Source organism: Schistocerca americana, chromosome 2 (genome assembly GCF_021461395.2).
Source record: "Schistocerca americana isolate TAMUIC-IGC-003095 chromosome 2, iqSchAmer2.1, whole genome shotgun sequence".
NCBI lineage: Eukaryota > Metazoa > Arthropoda > Insecta > Orthoptera > Acrididae > Schistocerca > Schistocerca americana.
Window position 1 is genome coordinate 815386097 of NC_060120.1, and position 19936 is coordinate 815406032.

Sequence of the window (19936 nt, forward strand, 5' to 3'; positions counted from 1 at the left end):
TGTCCAGGACAAGCACTCTTACATATTGAATCTTCTCAAATTTCCACAGAAAATATTCTTAACAATGCGATCACGAAGGCTGCCCAACACAAAGTAATTACTACTTCGCTATTCGCCTATCTAGAGGGCGACACGGTTAGGTCAGCTGGACGTTAGTACCCCAGCCTGTCCAGTTTGGGTGGCTCAGCGACGGTTCATGCGTTAGGCCCGAAATATGGATTCGTTTCAGCCATGGGCTACCTGTGCCACGTACCTACACGCCAGGCAGAATCATCCTAGGAAACCATCAACATGTTTATCAGTGTAATTACAATTAAATTTTGCGATTGGAGCGCCAATGCTGCGACATTCGACAGTGAGCGAAGTATCAGAAATACTCCCTCCTGCCGACTATGGCTCTGGAAATATCAGTAGCTATACCATTCTTATGATTGGACATAATTTTCCACGTAAGATCATTCAACCCCCTTACAGCTATCGATGGACTGAAACTGCAATTTTCCACGTCAAATGCATACCTCCCATAAGACTGGCCAACTCTCTTTAATTTGTACATGTCGGAACACTGACCACAGTAACTTTACACATTAACACATATTTTATAAGTCTGCTGATCACAGCGAATCTATCATACATCCCCTGTTAAGAATAATACGTACTTCAATAACTGAACGCTGGTAACACTGAATAATATTGAGCGAAAATCCGCGATGGATGGACATGTCCCATTTGTTATTCTTGCGAGTGGTACCAGTGCGTCTTAGGAAGTGAGACGTAACCGTCTTATAAGCGAGCAGCTACTAAAAACACGCTCGTAACGTCTATGTTCATAAATGTGTGTGAAATCGTATGGGACTTAACTGCTAAGGTCATCAGTCTCTAAGCTTACACAATACTTAACCTACATTATCCTAAGGACAAATACACACACCCATGCCCGTGGGAGGACTCGAACCTCCGCCGGGACCAGCCGCACAGTGCACCGTAACGACTATGTTCTGATAAAAATAAACGTACCCATTTAGGTGATAGAAGTATATGTACATATACTCATGGCGGTTGTATGGGTGTGCATAAAGTACAAAAGAGTAATGCGTTGGCGGAGCTGTCATCTGTACTCAGGTGATTCATGTGAAGAGATTTCCGACGTGGAAGTTGGGTTAGACGCATAGGAGATGCCATTTTGCAAATCGTTAGGGAATTAATTATTCTGCGATCCACAGTGTCAAGAGTGTGCCGAGAATACCAGATTTCAGGTATTACCTCTCACGATGGTCAACGGAGTGGCTGACGGCCTTCAGTTAATGACCGAGAGCAGCTGCGTTTGTGTAGAGTTGCTTGAAGTAACCGGAGACATCAATGTGGGACGTACAACGAATGCATCCGTTGTAGCGTTAATGAGCTACGGGAGCAAACGACCGGCGCGAGTGCCTTTGCAAACAGCGCGACATCGCCTGCAGCGCCTCTCCTGGGCTCGTGACCATATCAGTTTCACCCTGCGACTGAAAATCCGTGGTCTAGTCAGACGAGTCCCCATTTCAGTTGGTAAGGGGTGATGGCAGGATTCGAGTGTGGCGCAGATCCTACGAAGTCATGGAGCAATTTGTAAAGAAGACGCTGTGCAAGCTGGTGGTAGTTTAGTAATGGTGTGGGCTGTATTTACATGGAATTGAATGGGTCTTCTGAGAATGGTTATGTTCGGCTGCTTAGAAACCATACGTAGCCACACATGGGCTTAACGTCCCCAAACAACGATCGAATTTTCATGGGTGACAATGCGCCATGTCACCAGCAACAGTTGTTCGTGATTGGTCTGAAGAACATTCTGGACAATTCAACCGAATGATTTGGCCACTCAGGTCGCCCGATATGAACCCGAGTGAACATAATGCGATATAATCGAGAGGTCAGTTCGATCACAAAATCCTTCACCGGCAATACTTTCGCAGTTGTTGTCCGCTATAGAGGCAGCCGGGCACAATACGCCTGCAGACGTTTTCCGACTTGTCGAGTACATGCAATGTCGAGCTGCTGCATTACCCCAGGCAAAAAGAGGTCCGGCATGTTGCCGTGAGGTACCCCATGAATTTTAACGTCAGTACAAGTACTGTTTATATGCACATGGGGTGTTGTGAGGTATGTCTAAATTACCCCTTGTCATAATTTTCTCGCTGACTCTTTGTTGGACTTGCAAGCAGACTCTTATACAAACTGTAGATACTTTACCCTCGAAAGGCTGACGCTTTGAGTGACAGGAGTTCGCTGGTGATGGACGCAGAGCCGCCGCAGTAAATACCAGCCACGCTTTCTTCTTCTCCCCCCACCCCCCCCCTCCCCCTTTCCCGAAAGCTGTGGTGGATGAAGAAAGTCATGTATAATGACTATTGAGCGATATGTGCATGAAAGGTAACTGTGTTATACAGCCCAGCTATAGCAGTTAAAATATAATCGAAAGAGGTAACAAATTAACACGACTCGTTGTCGCTAGAAGCGGGCTGATATAAGTGTTTCTCAGCCGACACAAATGATGCCTGGAACCGTTATTTCAATAACTGCCTTCCTCCTCTTCTACTCTGTACTCTGAGTATGAACTGACTAACATTATTACATCACCCCTCAATGTAGGAGTTTGTAGTATGGAGCGATATTTATTTTGAAGAGCACTCAGATAAAGACATATCTAATTAACTGATTAATCGAATAAATTAAAACTCACAGTTCAAATGAAAAATGCAACTGTAAAGAAACGATTCTTACAAATATAACAATATTTCTCAGATCATTATTCTCTACGTATATCATACTTCTCTTTATAGGTCTTAGCTCATCTCTTCAACGGGTGGATACTTTAATCTGGATTTGGCAAAATTGATGCTAGATGGCCAGATGTCATGTCCCTTTCCACCCCTTCACTCAACCCCCCCCCCCCCCCAAAAAGGGACGGAATATCTGTAACCCGACTGTCTGTGTCTAGTGATACGCGATGAATTGTGAGAACATGGTCTAAAAGCTTATGAATCGCGTAACTGAGACGGGATGTAGACAACAGTCCGGTATATATGTAGTTGGATTTGGGAAATCGCCTAAAAGTTGCTTCTAGACTGGCTAGCAAACCAGCGCTCTCCGTTAATGCACCGGGCCGATTCGGTGTGTGCCCAGCGCTTCCCTTGAACCCCACAAGCGGTTTGCTAACGTGATTGCTATCCAGGTGCGATTGTTCTCCATACTCCAACATAAAATTAATTGTAAATTTTAGTTTACTGGCCAATTGTAACTGAAGAGTATTTAACTTGTAGACAACACTTACAAAGAACGTAGGTATGACCTCTCTTCTCAAATGATTCGACCTCCAACTAAATTGTCCGTACCGCTTAATCTCCTTATGCTAACTTTCGCTTCGCGAGGTACGAGAATTCTATCTATCTTTGAGACATACTTTTCGTACATGACATAATACGTCATTCTCACGTGCAGATTGATTACAAATCGTTAGCATCATCTGTGACAATGGCCATCAGGTAGCAGGTCTGAAAGAAACCAGCACCTTCCGATCGCAACAGACGTACTGCAAACTATTCACAGATAGTTGACGTTTTGTCTGTGTTATGACAACTCAGACAGGTCTTCACTTACACACCCTTCAGCATTATGACTGAGGGAGATTCAAACGAAACCCTTAAAAACATAATAAACATACGACTTCCGGTGTCATAGTTCTGTAAGTTAGCTGTGCAGTTACCAGAACTTTAACCCTAGCGATAACGTGTATTAACATGGGTGAGGTAGAAGGCCTTACTTTATGCCTCGAACAGGCAATAAAGGCGTGCACCTAGTTAGAGAACAAACATTCGGATCCCAGAGGAAAGTCTGGGAAAGCGATTGAACGTAATTTATTATTAAGTATCTACTCGGAAAATTTATTCACAAACAATGAATTTCCAGGCAGTAGACGAGGCACTGCAGAACTGAAGCTGTGAAGATGGGTCGTGAGTCGTGCCTGGGTAAGTCAGCCGACGCCGGCACTGTAACTCAGCGTGTTCGGTCTGAGAGGTGGCTGGCCTCTGTAACTAAAGAAAAATAAAATAAAAAAAATCTGATTGGAAGGATCAACAACGAACTTCAACGGATGTCATGTGACGTCCGCTACGACAAAATACAATGAACGTTAATGAACAAAATGCAAAAGAAAAGGTCGGTAGAGCACTTTCCCAGGAAAGAGAAAGGTCCCGAGTTCGAGTAGCGGTCATGCATGCAATTTTAATCTGGCAGGAAGTTTTAAACAATAAATTATTTTCCAGAACAGTAACAAGGTGCAATCATCAATATTTACTTTTCTATTTATAAAAGAAAAAAATGTTCAAGATCAATTTTTAAAAATAATTATTGAACTCGGAATATCAGATGTTAATTTAGACATGGATCATAATTTTAAAAGATTTACAAAAGATCAAACACATTAAATATTCGTAAATTAGAACTGACAAGCCCAACGTCAGATCGGTTACAAGCCCGCTGGTGGCACAGGGGATCTCCAGGCTTAGATCTTGAACCTCAGCCCCCGTTGCCAACTTGCAAGCGGGAGTAAGTTGACCGCTGCAACACGTGCAGCAGACACACCCATAATCAGTGAAAACTAGAGCCTGTAGCCCAACTCTGATACGTGTCACATTAGAGTAGCTATAAACGTGGGAGTAACCAAGAATTAAAGGTCATTTATACTTTAAATGTTAAACAAGTATCGCCACAATCTTGACAAATGCAAAAGCCGCTTTCAGATGTAGTATCCACAACTAAAAACGTACTTTGATCCTTCAAATGGCTCTTTGTTGCCTTAATGATCACGTCAGAGCTTTTCAAAAATGGTTCAAATGGCTCTGAGAACTATGGGACTTAACTGCTGAGGTCATCAGTCCCCTAGAACTTAGAACTACTTAAATCTAACCAACCTAAGGACATCACACACATCGATGCCCGAGGCAGGATGCGAACCTGCGACCGTAGCGGTCGCGTGGTTCCATATTGTAGCGCCTAGAACCGCTCGGCCACTCCGACCGGCTGAGCTTTTAAGTACTTCAGTTGACCATGTGAAATACCTCCTTGTATAGTCTCATATATAATTTAACAGATGTAAGGACCGTTTGAGTATCACATAAAATATTCCACTTACGCCACTAAGGTGTAGTTGTACTATCGAAGGAGATATACTACTCAATGCAAGAATCAAGTCAATACCATTGATTAAGTTCAACGCAGCGGCAAAATGAAATCCAAAACTAAATATGAGTACAGACCGCAAGGCCTTTAAATTAAAATCACAAGGAGGCGACAGTTTGAACTTTTACTTGAAACCGGGTGCCCAAAATTTGAAAAAAAATATATATATATAAACAGAGAAGCCAATTTCCATACAGGAGAGAGTTGAGCACATACCAGAGGCCCCATCAAATAATCATCAATGAAATGCAAAATGCGGGAAAGCTGTGCTACTGAAGTTGAAAACCAAGCGGTTGGCAAGAGTCAAGCTGCATCAAACAAACTGCGAACAACCGTGACTACTCTATGGGGAGCATTACAAATGGCGGTCACCCATTAACGAAACAGGCAGTACGTGGCCCTGTCCTCGACAGAACAGCCAAAGAAGGCACTAACCTGGCGCTCGGCAAAACCCGACGATGAAGGCGTTCTGAATGACAAGGGCAGCCTGGAACACGATCCGTAGGTTCTGCCGAATTGCGCTGACTTCTGCGAATATGCTCTTGCTTATTAAACGACTCTGACTGAGTTGGGTACCAGCTGCCTCATTTACCGTTCTCAGTCCCTTTAGAAATGTTCTTAAAAATTTTGGAATGCGAGCATATTCGCACTCTTCTTAACATGTAGCTCACTTCTCACTCCCTCAAGCTCCCTTAACTGTAACGCTCTCACATCCACTAGTCTATTGCTGTAGGTTGCTCATACCATCCATTCCCATTTGCCCATTCTCACTCACTCATTCAGCCCAATTCATTGTAATTATCTATATATGTCTCCCTGTGTCTTCCGTTCACAGCCATAGTCTCCTTCATTCTGTCCTACTAATACTGTCACTGCCACTGTCTCCATCTTGCTCACTCTTATCGCTAATGGCTCATTCGTAACTTCCCACTGCTTCTGTTTCTTCTCACCATCACATCTATCTCTTCCTCGTTCTCATAGACTCTGTGTCTCATTATCTCTAGCTCTCAGATACTTCCACTTTCTTCCTCCGCTTTATCCCTCTCGCAATGGCACTGTCCCTTTCACTGTTTTCCTAAGCCTGTTGTATCACTGTCAACAACGTTCTACTGCCACTGTGTCCCTCTCTTTCTCTCACACTGCCATTGTCTTCTTCCCTCTTTCTATGCCACAACCACTGTCTACTATCTTTCAGTATTTATTACTTTCCGCCTCTTTCCTACTGCCACTCAGCATTAAAATTCGCGAAATGTTCACATGTCAAAACCTTTGTGAACATTTTAAAGGTGCTGTGGAAGGTATAATGTGCCAGCAAGTCATCCTTTTTTCAGTCAGAGTTAATAAAAAAGGAGCATAGTCGTCGTTTTTGTGCTCCGATCGAGCGACCGCTACGGTCGCAGGTTCGAATCCTGCCTCGGGCGTGGATGTGTGTGATGTCTTTAGGTTAGTTAAGTTTAATTAGTTCTAAGTTCTAGGCGACTGATGACTTCAGAAGTTAAGTCGCATAGTGCTCAGAGCCATTTCAACCTTTTTTTTTTTGTGCTCCGACAGAAGAATTTTTCCATTGGTTTCCTACTTTTCCCTGCTACACCAATGCATGTCACTTAGATGAAAAGAACTTCATGTGTCAGTAAAACTTTGGTATTTCACTTGTGTGTAATTGAAATAAAGCAAAACTAATTTTACACATCAGACCGGATTTTATGTGCATAAAAATTCTGCATGTGATTCAGTACTACAACAAAATCGGGTTCCCAGAACCCTTCTAATAATAACGGACATACTTTACAGCTACTCCTCCGTGTTAAGTTCCTTTATAAACTACATTTTCGCCCCACACCGGATATTACGTGCGCATGTTATGTGTACAAGTAGGGTAAATTTGAACCTGTATATCTCTGAAACGGATAAAGATATCAAGAAAATTTTCAGGGTTGTTCTAGATCGGTGTCTCAGAAGCATATTAAAAAACGTTTCATGCATTTTCTCTTTACACTTGTCTTTAAACAGGGCTCCGTTTTGGCATCTGAAAAACATGTTTTCTGGTTTTCACAGGAACCGGCCATGAACTAAATGGTGCTACCACAGTCCTCTTAAGGCGCACCGTAGACTGCATCTAATTCGAAAAGAACCATCCGATTTTCTGCATTTCTCTAAGCCGGAGGAAGTATGAAATATTCCAGGTTCGATCCTGTACTTGTAGGATAGTTGCAGTAGAGGATCCTTCTGTCGGGTATACAAAGGGTCCCTAGCGCAAGGTCTATCTAAAACATTGGACCTTACCTTTCTATCACCAGCAGGAGGAGAAGCTGTAAAGTGTGTCCAGCATGCACTGTAAATGCCGCTGCATGCGCACCGATTACTATACATTGCATTACTGATTATACTTTGAAGCGAAACGTCTTATGATTAAAATAAACGCTGCACTAGTAAAAGACAACAAAATACAATATTCGCTGTTATTCACTTTCCCTACCCGTTTTCAGAGAAATTCTATTTACACGAACATCCTAGGTCTTCATATATGGTGTTAAAAAAAGGTGGTAGTACTCATCGAAACCAGAAAAATAAGTCCAATAAAAATGGATTCAGAAATGCATGTTTTCCGATAAACACGTGTTTACAGTAGGTGTTCAACGTGGCGTCCATTCATGACAATGCGCCACCCCGCCCTCCGGCATAAGGAATGACGCACCCTTTGAAGTATACGGTGTCGTTGTTGTACCTGCTGGGACACACTGAAGATGCAACCCTCTGGTGTCCGCAAATCGTTGATTGGCGTGACGTAGACCAATTCCTTCAAGCGTGGGGATAACCCAAAGTCTAGCTGATTAAGGTCTGGGGAACGAGACGATCCAGCTGTCCTTTCCAGTAAATGTAGCCATCTTCTCATTACACTTAGCAGGTGTCTCACCTACTCTAGGAGCAGTAAATTTTACGAACTTCCAGCATGCACTGTAAATGTTTACTGCACAGTTTTGATATATTCGGAAATACCATTGTCGACTTTTTGATTGTTTGAAAAAGAGGCTCGGCCCAAAATAAGTCGCCGAATGAATGAAAAAGTAATAATTTGCAACTTGGATCGGTTTTACGTTCCGCAGTAAACTTGGTTGCAACAGTAATTAATATACTGTCAGAAAGAATGACTTGAGATCAAAGAACATGTGTCAGATGTTCGCGCACTTTGTGATGAAATTGTGCTGGTGCGCAATCATGCATTAAAATATTTGTATTCTTTGCTGCAATGGCACAGCCTCTAGCAATGATAAAGACTAGATAATGCGCAGCAGTTAAGCTTAGTGGTAGCACGTATGGCCTATTAATCTGTATCCAAGTACGGCTGCTCATACGTTGATAGAGAATCTGTGTTGATGTTCTCTTTCCTGAATTGTTTGGTGATTTACATTTGCCCATTCATACTGGTTACAGAAACTCAAAACACCATCACTTGTAAATCCTACCTCATCGGTAAATAAAATCTTGCATGTAAATTGTGAATCTACGACACACTTCTGCAACAGCCGTTGACAGAACCTCCGTCAATCATGATCATCCTGTGGCCTTAGGGCCTAAACGCGGACAGCCGCTGTGGCCGAGCGGTTCTAGGCGCTTCAGTCTCGAACCGTGCTATTGCTACGGTCGCAGGTTGAAATCCTGACTCGGGCATCGATGTGTGTGATGTCCTTAGGTTAGATAGGTTTATGTAGTTCTTAGTCTACGGGACAGATGATCTCAGGTGTTAAGTCCCATAGTGGTTAGAGCAATTTGAACCATTTCTGAGCCTGAACGCGCTGCTGATGATATGGGTACTGGAACTGTTCATGAAGTCCCCCCACCCCCAAATAAGAGAGTGAGACACGCTTTCTGTTGTTGGTAATCGTCCCAGACTGGTCCCAGGGTTGTGCGGACATTTGCCACGCCGGACATTTGCCACGATTTTACCTGCTCCGAAGGGTTGGGTCCCTTGTCTCCCCCTCCTCCTCCTATATTATGTTTGCAGCTGTTCTCATTTCGAATTCTTGAATATTTACTCCGTCTTCCTTGGTGAAGGAATTTCGGAAAACTGCATTTAGTAACTCCACTTTAGTGGCGCTGTCATCAGTAGCGTTACCGTCGCTGTGGCGCAGTGAACGTACTTACTTAGCCTTTCCGCTGGTTTGCTGAACACAGGACGAGAATCTCTTTGGATTTTCCGACACATTTCTAGAGAGAGTTTCGTTGTGGAAACTATTAAATGCATCTCGCATTGAAATCCGCAGCAAATTTCGAGCCTCAGTAAAACTTCGCAAATCTTGAAGATTCTGCGTTCGTCTAAATTATACGTGCCTTTTTCGATGCTCCAGCAGCAGCTTCTGTCGTGTTTTTGTGTACCATGGGGGATCAGTTCTGTCTTTTATTAATTCATTTGGTATGAATCTCTCGAGTGCAGTTGATAATATTTTTTTGAGCTTAAGCCACTCATGGTCTTCACTTAAATAGTTTGGAAGGATTCGAGACTGTCTCTTAGAAAGACGTCAAGAAATTTTAACTGCTTTTATAAATAGATATATTTCGCGTTTAGTTTTGGTGAATTTCTTTGTTACGGAATCGAGCCTCGCTACGACTGTGTGTTCACTAATCCCTGTATCCGTCGTGATACTTAAGATTATTTGTGGCTAAGAGGTCAACTGTGTTTTCGTAACCAGTTACAATTTGAATGGCCTCGTGAACTAATTGTTCAAAATAATTTTAAAAAGAAGCATTTGGAACAATTACGGAAGTTGTTTTCCATCTACATTAGAGTCTGAAAATGTATTTTTGTCAACGTACGGAAGGTAGATTGAAATCAAGTATAATTGTATGAGTAAGGTACCTATTTGCGATGAGACTCAAGTTTTCTTTGAACTGTTCAGCAACTGTTTCATCTGAGACAGGGTGTCGGTAAAAGGAGCCAGTTATTAATTTATTCCGTTTGTCGAATATAACCTCTGCCCATCACAGGAACTATCTGCTTCAATGTCGCTTGTGAGCTGGAACACACATTCATTATTTTTCCCGAAGTTGTGCTTCTTGTTTCTGTTGTACTTCAGATCATTACAATTACGGCTTTTCCCTGCAAAACCTAGGATGGTTTCTCTGTGACCCTGTAAATACCAGAGCTAAACAATGTAGAACAACAACGTACGTTACAAGCATTGCATTCTGTATTACTTCATTCCCTTATCTGTAACATTTTAAAACTCTACGGCGACTTTAGATGACATGTCAATCAGAGATGTTCTTTCCTCTAGTTAGTGAACGTATTTTCAGTCATGTTTTTGAACATTGTCCCACTACACTTTATTAACAAATGTTTCATCGCAAGGGATATCGGATTTTAGAGAGTAAATTAATATGGAGTATGTCGTTCTTCTTTTCAAACATTCACATACCCATTTCTTCGTTCTTTATTGTCTTTTGGGCATTCAGTTGAAGTAATTAAAGTAGGCTAAATGCAGTGATAAAAAATAAATGATTAGCGTACATTCGCATTCTCTTTACATAGTTCCGTTCTTGTTGCTCCCATAGCGATGGACTGTTTCCATCGCAATCAGTAAGCGTGAAAGGAAGCTACCGTACAGACAGAGGGATCTATATTTATACTTGGCAGAACTGATTACATACTGACATAATCGTCGGTATTGCTTTCGTTTCCCAAAAGTTATAAATATTTCGATTTCGGAAAAGAAGCTCTGTATTTCGCCAAGATGTCGAAGAAGGAGGCCCCTTACGTACTGGTTCTATCGAGTAAGATGTGGGGCGGCGGTTTGAAAGTTGACAGTAGAAGTTCGAGGAAGGGAGTCCCTTACCTGACGGATCGCTACTCAAGTTACCTGGCTAAGGGGCAAGTGTGGCAAATGTCCGGCGTGGCGAATGTCCGGCGTAGCAAATGTCCGGCGTCCCAGGGCCTTCATCCACCAAATGTAGCGCACGCTCCACTGTCAGGCACGCGGACTGTGCGGGGCCTTTCACTGTCAGTCTTCCGACATGGCAAGGGTACCTGTGTCCCTCAGACGCTGGAAAAGTCTGCCGAACAGATTATGAGAGGGCACTCTGCACTGTGGATATTTTCCAGCGTAGAGGGCACGGGCTCGCGGGCTACTTCCACTTGCTAAACCGTAGTAGAATATCATATCGGCCATTCACTTGTCGAGTAGTAGGCTCCCATTGCTAACAAGTGGTAGCAGAGAGGAAATGTAGATGTACTACACCATTTGAACGCACAAACAGCGTTATAACAGTAAACACATAAGTGAATCCGCGTTTGGAAGAAGGTACAATACCATGATACGTGCGCAGGGTTGACAGTACTGTAAAATAAGGCACACAAACATGGCGAACCCGAACGTAGCCTACAACACTACTGGAACCACACAACTGGCTGCAGACCACCTAATGGTAGGTAGAGTATTATGAGTAAGACACTACACAACCAAGCTGACACATTTGACGAAGCCCCAATGCAACGACCGTGCTTTTATCAGCAACCAAGCGTCGCGCGCCCCTTCCTATAAACAAGTGTTTGTCTCGGAAAGTATGCGGTTCCGGACCCAAGTTTATTGGACTTATTTTTTTGTTTCGAAGAGTACTACCCTCTCTAAAAGTATTCGACACTTTTTTTGAGAATTCTGTACATCACTATCCTTATCCCTTTCAAGACACTCATCCAGGGCTTCTTCCAACACTGTTTGCGCGTGTGAATTTAGCTATCCCTCTGTTTCCTTCGATCACTTCAGACTAATGATGGGATGGTTCCTTTGACAAAAGCGTGATAAACTGATTTCCTGATACCGAGGGAAGCGGGAGAGTGGTTATGGCACTCGTCAGGGTTCAAATCATCGTAAGGCCATCGTGCTTTAAGTTTTCCACGTGTTACCTAAATTGGTACCGCGCGGGGTAGCCTCGTGGTCTTAGGCGCCTTGCCATGGTTCGCGCGGCTTCCCCGTCGGAGGTTCGAGTCCTCCCTCAGGCATGGGTGTGTGTATTGCCTTAGCGTAAGTTAGTTTAAGTTAGATTAAGTAGTGTGTAGGCCTAGGGACCGAAAACCTCAGCACTTTGGTTCCATAGGAACTTACCCCCCCCCCCTCTCCACCCCACCACCACCACCACCACCACCACCGAAATTGGCCAAGGCAAGTGTCAAAATCATCCCACTCAAGAGAACACTGCCAATTACCTTCCCCACCGTTTCTTAATTTGTGTTTCATCTGTAATGGGCTTGTCACCGAAAGCAAGTGATGAAAACCTACTCTACCTTTTTCCTTCGCTTAGTCTTCCCCAACTAATGATCTTTCAATAATGATTTAGGTGTTGACAGGACAATATTCCTTTACATTTGGTGTACACTCGAGAGGAATGTTTACTCCCTACACTCTGCTTCAACATCATCCTATGAATTTACGGTAATTTTGATCACTCATTCTGCAATATAACTTCACAAATTTTCAATGACAATAGCCCCAGAGAAAGGACACAATCCTAGGAATTTCTTTGTTACCGCAATTGTGTAGTCTATGACACAATGATTCCTCGTCACCATCAGGATACTAGACTCAAAGAACATATAATGGAATAGTACGTCAGTACATGATGTGACGATTTTAGGTTTTAGAAAAGATAAATGTGGGGTACTATGTTCGAAATCCTGGAACAAATGGCGAGAAACAGGCGACTAATCTTCGACATTTATTATTAAGCCAACTAGAAGCAATAAACATAGGAGATCAAAGTATGGAAGTTGGAACAAATAGCGAGAAACAGGAGAGTAACCTTCGACATTTGTAATTAAGCCAACTAGAAGCAATAAACATAGTAGATCAAAGGATGGAAGCCCATTTTACAGTGCAAAATGGAAAGAAAATTTCATAAGAATAAAACTACAAGGACTCTGAAAATGTGTGTACCTCAACATACGCAATGTAGTGAAGTGTTAAGCTTCACACACCAAGTAGAAAAGTGGATGTTTACAGTTGGGTAGACATGTGAAGTATGATGAATGCAGTGGGAACTATGCTTCGCACGGAATACGGTTTTGGGATAAGTAAATACAAAGGTGCAGAATACTATTAGAAATAAAATTGCCACTCGAAACATCCTGCCGGATTAAAGCCGTGTGCCGGACTGCGACCCGAGTTTGTCAACTTTGCCTTTCGTGGACAAATGCTGCACCGAGTGAGCTATACAAGACTTCACATATTTACTTCCGTCAACTTCTCATCTCCTCCCACTTCACAGAAGTTTGGAAAATAGGAGCTGAGGTACGGGCGGGTCGTGAGTCGTGCTTAGATAGCACGGAGGAGACTTACCAGCAAAAGGTGAAGGTACCAGGTTCCAGTCCCGCTAAGGCAAATATTTTTAGTTTTCAGGGAAGTTTAAAATCAGATTACACCCCTCTCCAGAGTGAAAATTCATTCCGAAAACAGTGACATGTTCCATAGCATAATTGTGAAACATACGGTAAATGTGAAAGAATTCTCCCATCTAACAGTGCAAGATTTACCGGATGGCCAGAACAAAGGAAGAAAATTCTCTTCACTAAGAGAGGATTACTAGTAAAAACATTGACGTGGAATACAAGAAAAAGTTCTCTGACTAACTCATTTATTAACAGTGCAACTCGCAACCGAACATTCCTAGCACCGCACATGCTGCTGCACGAAATCGCCACGCTTACCACTAAGAACAACCGTGTAAAAGACGCATTCCACTTTACGATGATGGCTAAACCTCAAAACGCGTAGCGAATGAAACAAGATTTCATGACTGGCGCAGAATTACACAGGGCAGTCACAAGTCGGGAAAGCTTATAACGGTATTACAGGGTAGGCTGTGCTGAGAAATAATTGTCAAGGAAAAATTCGATACATTGCTACGTTTCCGATTTGATTAGCATTGAAGTTAGGAAATCATGTTGTTGCGCACGTAAATTTAAGCAGCCTGCCAGAGATTGTGTCACCAAACGTGTTCTTCGTTTGGATTTCTTTGATAAGAACAAACGTAGCTTTTGCTCGCCTAACTTAAATTTATCATTTCAGAAAACGGCTTATTTTAACTGGCAATGAGCATTTCAACAAACGGTGACTCACGAATCCACAGATATCTGTGCATTACCGCATTTTAGCTCACGCGAGGGCGTGTGTAACTGCCCGACAGGCGACATCAATATCAGTTACATGGGAAATAGTGCGACGTGACGAATTTTTTTCTTGAGAGTTATTCACAACCCAACTATCCTGGAACATCCCTGCAGGCTTTTCGTATTGTATCTGTCCACTCTATATATTACCTTTTTTTGTCATACGATTTGGATATTAGGTGTCAATTTGCGTCAGTTTATAGGACGTAATGTCTCCATTCATCTTACATCCCCAACTACCTGACCCACTTGGGATATACGTTATTTACAGGAATCCTGCGGCAGACGTAATTCTCGACTTAAAGCTGTTATAAATATCTCAGCAGCGAGCCTCAGACATGTAACTTCTCTTGCAGGTACTGGCAGCTGATTGTACCCACTGTCGTGTTTTGATGTCCAGTCCAGACAGTGCGGAGCTAACGTTTCGCTGCAAATATCTTCGGTCCTAACTTTAGAGTTAGCAAGACCATACTTTTTGCAACCATTGCTTTTGCCCGATAACCTTGAAGAATGCTAATGTGAGAATACCAGTTGTTATCGGCTATCGGCAAACATCGGACGTAGCGAATTGCAACATGGAATACGGATCTGGTTAGACACGTGCAACAAGGACAAGCTGTCAGCAGAGCTGGCAGGGCCGACTCTCTGGGTCCACAAATTTATGAGCCGCAGCGCACGTTCGGAAAGGTCAAGAGAAATTTTAGTCCAGCGCTACATGTTCGTTGTTTTTTATGTTACTGTTTTTCATATGCGAAAACAGCAGAGAACTGTTCTTGAATCTGGCCACTATCGTCAGCCCTACCTACTACAAACTGAAAAGAGTTATTCCTCGTAATCATTAAAGTAAGTTCTCAGAAGCATGTCAAAGAATATTTTGTTAAAGAATCACAACTTGGAACCCCAGGGTACATCGACATATAAAGATAAGTAAGATACAGTACCTTCGTCAGTGATTATCGAAGTATTCAGATATGCACAAGCCAGTCAATTGATGATACTTAGTGTGAAAGTCCACAACTACTAATTTCGAGAAATTAAGGGGTCTTTGAAAGTCACGGTTTGAAGAAAACCGAGGATTTTTTTTTTAATCATGTCTTCTGACTCGTTTGATGTGGCTCGCCACGAATTTCTCTCCTTTGCCAACCACTTCATCTCAGAGCAGCATTTGTAACTTACGTCCTCAATCATCTGCTGAATTTATTCCAATCACTGTCTTCTTTTTGCCCTCTACAGCCCCTTCTGGTACCACGGAAGTCATTCCCTGAGTCTTAACAGATGTCCTATCATACTGTCCCTTGTCCATGTCAGTGTCCCACAGTGCTTAGAGCCATATGAACCATTTCGTAAAGGGTTTCCATTCCTTCACCAAACTGCTAGGTGATCGTTGGTCCATGTCGACATGCGGCAATACGTCTGCCCTCTACATACTACACGTGCTCGGTGGGATTTAAGTCGGGGAAACGGGCAAGCGAGTCTATTCGTCTAGTCTATTCGTTGCAAGAGCTCCTCCACTGCGCTATTTGATGTGGTCGCGCAGTGTCATTCATAAAAATGAAATCAGGGTCGAATGCAAACCCAGAAAGAGGCACACGTGAAGGAGTGTCTCGATAACGTCGATCATTGAATCGGACGAGGATCTTTTGTGTCTGAGGATTTAGTCCTTATATTCGTTGATCTGCAGTTTTCGTCTGCCGTAGGTTTTTTTTCTTAGAGTGAATAGTGGGTGACGTGGTCACACTACGAGAAAAGGTTTGTGGAAGCTACTTGTATATTCTCATTGTCTTGTAATATTAGAACGCAGAGTAGACAGTTTACGTATCCATCTCCGTTATCGGTCCTCCTAATTGCTCCACACTGAGGTAGAACAAAACTGGAAAGGAATTCCTTCGACGAAAGAAAAAAGACAAAGATTTGAACTCCGCCAGTCCTGTCAAGGGACTATGGAGATTGTCTTTTGTCATAGATAATAGCCGTTTATGGAAGGTCTTTCGATAGCCAGTTGTGCCTGATTAAACCAAAGTAAGACCACACATACTGTTTAAAATTAGCTGTGATGTAGGAAGAGAATGAAGTGTCCATTTCACAATGTACACAGCCAATCAATTGTCTGTTTTTTAGACTTGGCCTACTTTTCGATACCGCTAAGCAAAACAACAGATGATATATTATTGCTGCCATTTGTGAATATGAAGTAATTAAATTTCCTAAATGGAAAGTAAAAAGTGCTACTTAAATGTATTACTTTACGTAAAAAACGTTATATTCATCACGAGCTCAGGCCCCCAATGAACATACAGACAATATAATTTAAGCGCATTAAAACGGTAAGATTAAAAACATGTGTGGCAAACGAACAGACAAATGTCAAACTAGCACGTAGCAGCTAGCTGTAGGGCCTAAGTAGACTAGCAAAGAGCGCACCATATGTTGCAGGCTGATGCCGTAATATACTCTCAGGTATATAATATTTTAATTGTCCTGCGGCGACCAAGCGTCGTAACGTACAATGTAGAAACCGAAGTTGCTACTAAAATGAAATAGTATAACAGCAATGGAGTGAACTCAAGTAAAATTAAAAAGACTGGTCAGTCTCCCACAGTTTTCACAATATAAGAAAAGAAGGAAAAAGATGTGGAACATGAAGGCTATGTAGCCTAGCGGAAAATGTAGGAAAATATAACTTTCTTTAAGGGTCGAAACCGACTTTAAAGGATGTAATTAACAGCTCCCTCTTGCGATAAACCAGCTTTTCAAAGAAATAATGCCATCTAAAGAAAATAAAGGAAGTATTATGAGATGTACGGGAGGAAAGCTACGCTTCCGAAAACGAAGTGACGTTGATAAACAAGATACTTTAGCAAGATAGTACACGGTCGCAAGCAACGGCTTGAAATTGTTGAAAAGAAGCTTCTATTTCTCGAGCGCAACTGTTCTTTTAAGAGCAGGTTACCCTTCCTTGCCGCGCTTCTAAAAATCTGTAATTCAATCAATAAATCCAACCTCCACCATACGCTTTCTTTAGGCAGAATCTCGATTTCTTCCTTTTCCGATTATGACCTGATGTTAACGAGTGTTCTGCGAACGTAGAATGATGGGTACCTCACTATACACATCTACGTGATTACTCTCATATTCACAATAAAGTGCCTGGCACAGGGTTCAATGAACCACCTTCAAGCTGGCTCTCCACCGTTCCACTCTCGAACGGCGCGCGGTAAAAATGAGCACGTTCATTTTTCTGTGCGAGCCCTGATTTCTCTTATTTTATCGTGACGATCATTTCTCCCTATGTAGGCGGGTGCCAACAGAATGTTTTCGCAATCTGAGGAGAAAACTGATGATTGAAATTTTATGAGAAGATCCCGTCGGTACAAAAATCGCATTTAACGATTGTCACGCCAATTCACGTATCATGTCTGTGGCCCTATCTTCGCTATTTCGCGATAATACAAAACGAGCTGCCCTTCTTTGAACTTTTTCGATGCCATCCGGCAGTCCACCTGATGCGGATCCTACACCTTACAGCAGTACTCCAGAACAGGGCGGACAAACGTGGTGTATGCAGTCTCTTTAGTAGATCTGTTGCACCTTCAAAGTGTTCTGCCAAAGAACCGCAGTCTTTGGAATGCTCTACCCACAATACTATCTATGTGACCGTTCCAATTTAGGTTACTTGTAATTGTAATCCCTAAGTATTTAATTGAATTTACAGCCTTCAGATTTGTGTGACTTACCGCTTAATCGAAATTTAGTGGATTCCTTTTAGTATTCATATGAATAACTTCACACTTTTCTTTATTCGGCGTCAAGTGCCACTTTTCGCACCATACAGACATATTTAAATCATTTTGCTATTCGTTTTGGTCATCTGATAACTTTACAGGACGGTAAATGACAGCATCATCTGGAAACAATTTAAGAGGGCTACTCAGATTGTCTCCTATGTCATTAATATAGATCAGGAACAATAGAGGGCCTATAGCACTTGGGGAACGCCGGATATTACTTCTGTTTTACTCAGTGCCTTTCCGTCTCTTGCTAAGAATCGTTCTCTCTCTGCCGGTAAATCACGAATGCAGTTGCACAACTGAGGCGGTATTCCATAGGCACGCAGTTTGGATAGAAGACACTTGTGAGGAAAGGTGACGAAAGCCTTCCGGAAATTTAAAAATATGGAATCAATTTGACATCTCCTCATTACTTTATGAGTATAAAGAGCTAGTTGTGTTTCACAAGAACGATATTTACTGAATCCGTCCAATGTGTCAATAAATTGTTTACTTAGAGGTAATTTATAATGTTCGAACACAGTATATATTCCAAAACCCTACTGTAAATCGACGTTAGTGATATGTGCCTGTAATTCAGCGGATGACTTATTTCCCTTTTTTGGTATTGGTGTGACTTGAGCAATTTTCAAGTCTTTAGTTACAGATTGTTGTATATAATTGCTAAATATGGAACTATTGTATCAGCATACTCTGAAACGAACCTGGCTGGTATACAATCTGGACCGGTGGCCTTGCCTTTATTAGGTGATTTGAGCTGCTTTGCTCCACCGAGGATATCTACTTCTATGTTTCTTATCTCGGCAGTTGTTCTTGGTTGGAAATCTGGAATATTTAATTCGTTTTCTTTGGTGAAGGAGTTTCGGAAAACCTTATTTAATAACTCTTCTTTAGTAGCACTGTCATCAGTGACTTCACCGATGTTGTCGCGCAGTGAAGGTATTGATTGCATCTTGCTACTGGTGTGCTGTATGTATGACCAGAATCTCTTTGGGTTTTCTGCCAGATTCCGAGATAGAGTTTCGTTGTGGTAATTATTATAAGCATCTCGCATTGAAGTACGCGCTATCTTTCGAACTTCTGCAAAACTTTGCCAATCTTGGGGATTTTGCGTTCTTTTAAATTTCGCATGCCTTTTTCTTTGCTTCTAAAACAGCGATCTGACCCGTTTTGTGTACCATAGGGGATCAGTGCCATCACATATTAATTTATGTGGTGTATGTCTCTCAACTGCTGTCGATACTATCTCTTTGAAATCATCTCACATCTTTTCTACGCTTACATGATCAAATCGGAAGGAGTGGATGGTGATGATGATGACGATGTTTGGTTTGTGGGGTGCTCAATGCGCGGTCATAAGCGCCCGTACACATTTCCAATCTGTACACAGTCCAGTCTAGCCACTTTCATGAATGATGGTGGAATGATGAGAACAACACAAACACCCGTTTCCCAGCCAGGTAAAATCCCTAACCCGACCGGGAATCGAACCTGGGACCCTGTCATCCAGAGGTAGCAACGTTAGCCACTAGACCAAGAACTGCGGACGGAATGAGTGGAGACTGTCTCTTAAAAAGGCGTTAAGAATATTTTTATCAGGTTTTTTAAATAGTTATACTTTGCGTTTCATTTTGATTGTGGAGGGTGGTACGGTATTCAGCCAAACAGCAACTGCTTTGTGGTCGCTAACCCCTGTAACCGTCTGATACTCCCTATTTGAACAGGATTATTTGTTGCTAGCAGGTCAAGTATGCTTTCGCAGCCATTTAAACTTCGA